We start from the raw sequence: 6,459 nt of genomic DNA, 5'->3' as shown, positions 1-6,459 counted from the left end.
TGGAGAAGTGCAAAAGTGATTTTTTTCTGAAAAAAAAAATCGATTTGAAATTATTTTCATCGAAATCTAAAACCTCTCTACAAACTCTGTTTCTTTTTCGACTTTTTGGAATCTAAAAAAATTAGTAAACGGTCCTAGGCAGTTAAAATCGGATGTAAAATTTTCTGCAGATACATTTTCATGTAAAAAAGCTTTTTCATCGCAGGTCGTATGCAAAATCTAAAGCCATTTTACCGAAGCATGACGCCATTCTGCAAAATAGGTCAAAATTATTGTTTGTTAATTTTCATTAAAACTAGATGACATAACAGGTGGCCATTTCGAAGGATGTTTTTGAATTTTCCATTTTTTCAAAACTGAAAATACGATATCTATCCAAGGGAGGCGGCGGGTGCAAATCCTAGGAATTAGTAGCATGTCAAAATAGGGCACACTAATTAGTAGTACCATATCAAAATAGGGCACTCTACAGCTCGCCCGCATCCCGTTTGCCAACTATATTGAAAGCGGGCAAGCAAAAGGATATGCGATCGTTCGCTAATTAGTAGGAGAGCGGTGACGCAACACAGAACATTAGTTGTCCAAGGCGAGGCTGCAAAGGGGCGAAGGGAGGCTCCTCCCATCGCGTGGGAAGGGGCAACTATGTGGATCCAGCTTCTTCCATTAGCCCGCCGCCCGCCAACAGTGACAAGAATGCATGGAAGCCAAATACAAGAAAGATCGTTAATTTTATGAGAAATAGTTTGTGTTAAGGAACCTGGCAGAGTGATGGTTTGCATCATATTCCTTAAAATTTAAGTAATGATGGCTTTATAAGGAAGTGGTAGAAAGGAAAATGGAAGGTTTCAAACTGAGGACAAAAATGTGTCTGGACGAGTAGTACTGCAACCTCATGCTTGTCTTGTCCTTCCGCAAAACAAATTGACCTTATGCTAATTAACCGCTGTCCTGCCCTTTTCGTACTTCTTTAGATCCTTGCAGGGCCGTACCTGAGAATACGGAGGCCCTGAGCAAAATAAGAAATAGAGGACTTCAATATAATCATTGGCAACTAAGATGATTTTATATATACTACTCACTCCATTTCAATAAACAATACGCCCTTATTTTTCGTATTTTATCTTTGACAAAATATTAATCTATATCTCTCTATTTAAAAAGGATGTTTCAATTTTATCTAGATATACATGTATTTAGATGAGTTTAGTTTGTAGATACATGCAAGTTTTGATGAAGTTAAAACATATTTTTCAGGATGAAATATATAAAAAATATTTGATATAAACTGGTATCATTAGAAAGTATTTTCCAACACGATTCTAACAATGTTGCTTATGTATTATATGATCGTGATATTGTTGTCCTATTTATTTGGTCAAGGTTCACATTGAAATGTGTGTGCGTCTTATTTATAGGAATGGAGGTAGTATGTGGTAAACTAAATTAAAAGAAGTGCATCATGTGAAAAATCAATCTAAGAATTCAAAAGTGCTAATTTTTAATCGAAACGTGACATATTTAAAAAATGAATCTTCAATTAGTTCTTCATAAAAATCCTTGAGACAAAATCTTAATATTCATTGGAAGACTAACTGAATTAGCTGCACTCGCGATGAAAGAGAAAGAAAAGATACGGGTAAAGAGGCGTGGGTGGCTTGGGGGCCTTTGGAGTTAATGTAATTGCAAATTTCCTAAGCACTAGTACTGCCTTAGGTTGGGCATAGTGCTAAGTATCATGTAGTAGTATCATGTATATGATACTTGTATATGATACTATCTCTATAGCGGGTGGTATCATGGAGTACTATCATAGATATGCTATATTTATTATTTTTTAGAATCTCAATGTAAATTTGTGTACAAGATTTGTTAGGTATTAACTTTTCTCGTAATATGTGCTATGATACGGAATCCACCTATGTTACTCTAATCTCCTCTCTCCTCCTTAATTAGCTGCCACATCAGCATTTTTGTGGGACCAATATGCATGAAACTAGCTAAGATAGTACTCCGTACCATCTCTCATCGAAATGATTGAGATCCAATTAAACAAAATCGGTCATTAAAGTACTAGTTTAACATATTAATTTGGAATCCCTCTAAATCGGGAGACCCTGTGCGGCTGCACATGCCTGCGCCTGGATCCTTGCATTGCATTTGCGATCGGTCGTTTAAAGACACTAGCAAGGACAGGCGCGGCGTGCCGCCGCGCCCAGCCTGGAGTTAAAGAACATAGGACTTTAACTTTAAGTCATGTTAAATTACGGATGTGAAGGTATGATAGTAAGGATGTGAAGGTATGATAGTAAACGAATGAGAAGGAATGTGTTAAAATACTTAGAAGTGAATGGGATATTGTTCTGTATGGCGGGAAGATCCAAGGCATGGAACTGATCATCTTATTTCCATAAACAGTGGGTACAATAGAGACTTGACTATGGATTTTAGTAAGTTCGATACATAGGAAACAAAACAACCGAAAGTAGATACCATAACTTCCATCTTTCCTTTGAACAGCAGTGCCTGTTATCATCGTCCTTATTGTCGAATGATAGAACAATGATTTCCTGGCTCTTACATGAAGGCGAGGGCTTGGTGTGGCTTGTGCTCTCCTAGAGGAGGGACCTTGCTCGTCGCGGCTGCCAATATTGGAGAAGATCTGTCTCACACACCATTGAAGTGAGCTATCTAAGCAGTGCTCTCCATGAAATTTCATTCAAATATTCTTTTGAAACTAATAACCATGCTTCTAGTTTTCCGTTGATTCGTTCAAAGCTACCCGAAGTGGTGTTCGTGGTCTTGTGGGCCTATCATCATATTTCATAGAAAGAAATCATCAAATTATCACAAAAACGAAAGAAATAATGTCGAAGATATGAGCAAGGAAGTAATTAGTAAAGGTATATATTCTTCCTAAATCATGTCTATTTTAAAACGCACCTAGGCTTGTCATGCAACTATGTCCTTTTGTCATAGTCTTGTTGTTGCTAAGATAGTTGTGGAATACATCAAAATAACCATACAATATAGCCTATGCACTAAGGTTATTGCAGCTCTGCATAATCAGCAAACCTAGAAGGACTGACAGCCAAAAATCCAATTTAAGTACTTAAAAAAAAAAGAGTTCTCCACAATTTACACGACACATTTGTTCAGTTAGTTGTTTCCATATCTCTGCAAATCGTGTGTTCTAAACCTGCAGAAATACACCACATAAGTTTCCCAAGGTGGCCTTTCACTGAACAGGTTCCTATGCATTAGGAGGATTCCTTTTGGATACCTAAAGGAGAGTATGTACTAAACGAAATAGAATATCTAATATAACTGTAAATTTCGTGACACTCAAAGAGCTCTCCTTGGATGAACACGTGACACTGCAAGAGGACCGTTCCTAATTTATTTTGTAGCACTCAAAGAGGACTATTACTAATTTGTTTCGCTAAACATTGGGAACACATAGCAGCTAGCATGGTAGAGAGGCTGGGGCTATTGCTCCTTTATCTAAAAAGCTAGCATGGTAGAGTAATTGGACATAGTGTGGAAGCTAGCACAACTCAATTGACAAATTTTACTTTCAATGAACTATAAAATAAGTTGGCATCTTCGTTACTTAATGTTGAATGTGCAAGGTGAACTGAAGGAAAGCATCATATTGATGTAGAACACAGAGTTGATGAGAAAAGGAACATACTGTGCACATATGTTGCTTCCCTTTGCAGAGACATACCAGTGCCTCTCTTCTTCATGCTCCCTGAACCCAGAAGCAAGGTAAATATAGGTATTAGGGGTTTGTAGCAAGTCACTGAAGTATATACTTGACTTGAATGTTTTCCCAACACATGAGTGGATGTCGTATGAAGGAAGTCACTGAACTACTCTGAGAACACGTTGTCTAGAAAACAGATTGAAATAACTTTGTAACCTGTCTATGAAGGAAGAATAGAAAATTCAGTGATATATACACCAAAGGAACCTGCAAATCTATCTATGAACTCCTGTAGTAAAATTTATCATAATCAATATTTCGCATAAGTCACCGAAGTATGTACTTGGCTTGAATATTTCCCAACACATGAGTGGATGTCATACATATATGAACTACTCGCAGAACACATTGTCTAGAAAATACAATGAAATAACTTTGTAACCTGTGTATCAAGGAACAATCAAAAAAATAGTGATATGTACATCAAAGGAACCTGCAAACCTATGTATGAACCCCTGTATCACTTTGGTTGACCATTGGACCCTCAAAATGAAGCTTCATTAGCTATGTTTAAGGAAGGTTGTGATAACACACCTTAAGGAGAACTTGATTGTGCAATAATGAATCTTTATCTATGTGATAATCTTGTCCATGCCTACTGAACCATTGAAACAAAGATTGTCCTGACATATAAAATATAGCTACTAAATAATATGAGTACTCTGGTAAAGCCGTGCCATTTAAAGTATTTGTTGGAGCCATCTAGTTCAGTGGGGAGGGAGAGCCAGAGAGAGCAAAATAGAACACACAAATATGCATTTTATTCTCCTCACGACTTTGGAAAATATATTGTAGGGTAAGAGAAAAGACCAGCTGGCTTTTCAAGAAGGAAATGTTAAACATTATTGTTACATCCCAAATTATCGATGCCGTTATGCAGCTCTTCTCCTCCATTTATCTTTTTCTTACAGAATCCATTTGATGTCATTCTATTTTTTACCACTGACCAGCTAAATATGTCAAAATCTCTAGAGGTACAGCTAGACTGAATCCACAAAAATCAATGCTCAAGAAGCATGTGGACACCCTGACAGGATCCACAAAATCATTCTGATGTTTGGCACCTTCCGGTAGGAGCTGGAACATATGCAAAAAGGAGTCCAGATTTCCTAGCCTGTTGAACCTGTGTAATATCATCTTGTTTTTTCATAAAGACAAAGATCCACCTAGTGTATGCAAGTTTGGAAAGTAGAATAAGAACAATTAATTCACCATATCTAAGTCTATCATCAGAAAAAGGACATTGTCTTCGTTTAGAACAATTTATTCAATATATATTTTCTACAGCCTGGCTAGGAACATATGTCCGTGTAGTTCAGTACCTTCAAGTTGAGAGTATAGAATTTCGCAAGCTTCTTGCAAACAAAGAAATCATTAGGACTATTTAGCTTGCAACTATTGTTCGATGGAGTGAAAGCTTGTGAGATGACAGATTTCACAATATATATCAACACATCGCCATTAGGATCTATACTTACTGACAGCCTACGGCAATAAAGAGCAGCATAGATGCAGAACCAGATGTGGCCAGCCTCTCTCCAGACGCTGCAACAAATACATGGACAGTTTTACAAATCAGAAAAAAACCAAGAACCAGTCCGGTTAAGGGGGTGGATACCTAGCTTTGGCCCAGGCATAGAAGCAACCAAGGGCAACCTGGAAGTGATGGTGTTTGAGCAACTTACCACATTCCTTGAGAATAGGTGTGGCGCAATAGGTGGTGAAGATTCTTGAGTTGCGATCTTTCCCCTATGTGCATAGAACTTTGAATTTAACCGAAATATAAGGGACGGACACTGGCTTATCAGCCAGTGCCAATTACATAGGGGCAACTCGTAGATCATGGAGAGTACGTATATGCATCTGATGGCTGATGCTGATTAGTAGTATCTCAGCCTTTTCATAGCAGTGTGAGTACAATCCCGCCATATCATAGTCACGCTTAGCCATTAATGCTCCTTTTTCTCTTAAAAACAAAGCTAGTAAAGCTAAAAGCAGACCTAGTTTATCCATCACTGCTGCGACTAAGATACAAGACAATATCCAATCTGAAATCATATATATGCAGAGATACTTCATGTATATTCTTACAGCCCCCTGCAAAGATATTTGTTTTTGAGAGAGTAACTAAGATAGTCTAGGTCTCAAGGACATTACAATTGAACACATACACATGTCTATAACTTTATTATTTTCCCCCTCAGATCCATGAGAATATAATGTGTTCAACAAATGTTTGTATGGAATAATCAAGTATGTGTTTTTGCAATGAACATTTATAAGTCAAAATATGCATCCAAGCGACACAAACCAATCTACAAAGGCTTTTAATATTCTTCTTGCTTTTTCATAAAAAAGATGTTGAACCAAATGCTTCTTAAGGGGCAGTTCTCGGAGGGCAAGAAAATAATGGAAATTTTTAAGAAAATAATGTTTCTTTGTAGTTTATGATGTTAAATCTTCAAAATTCTTTTTGAATACGAAAATACTTCTTACTATGCAAAAGTGTTGTTATATAGCTAGCTTTATTTAATTAATTTTTAAAATAAAATATGTTTAGTATAGATAACTAATAACCACAAAGAAACTGAAAAAGGTTGAAAAGCGGATCCATAAGACTAATTATAATAGAGCGACTCTAGCGGATTTTATTGCTTAATGCGTATGTGCATGTGGTGTGCTTCCTATGGGTC

The 6,459-nt window shown here is 36.9% G+C and overlaps 1 long non-coding RNA gene across 1 annotated transcript; it reads right to left on the bottom strand.

Annotated features, from left to right (window-relative positions):
• Window positions 1–2,758: 2,758 nt before the first annotated feature.
• On the bottom strand, window positions 2,759–5,225 carry LOC124654206. Its single transcript, XR_006988255.1, has 2 exons — window positions 3,692–5,225; window positions 2,759–2,807 (listed from the first exon to the last, which is right to left on the bottom strand). It is a non-coding gene; the product is annotated as an uncharacterized LOC124654206 (long non-coding RNA).
• Between the last annotated feature and the right edge of the window lie 1,234 nt (window positions 5,226–6,459).

This window comes from Lolium rigidum, chromosome 5 (genome assembly GCF_022539505.1).
Source record: "Lolium rigidum isolate FL_2022 chromosome 5, APGP_CSIRO_Lrig_0.1, whole genome shotgun sequence".
Lineage (NCBI taxonomy): Eukaryota > Viridiplantae > Streptophyta > Magnoliopsida > Poales > Poaceae > Lolium > Lolium rigidum.
This window is presented reverse-complemented; position numbering and strand designations above follow the sequence as displayed.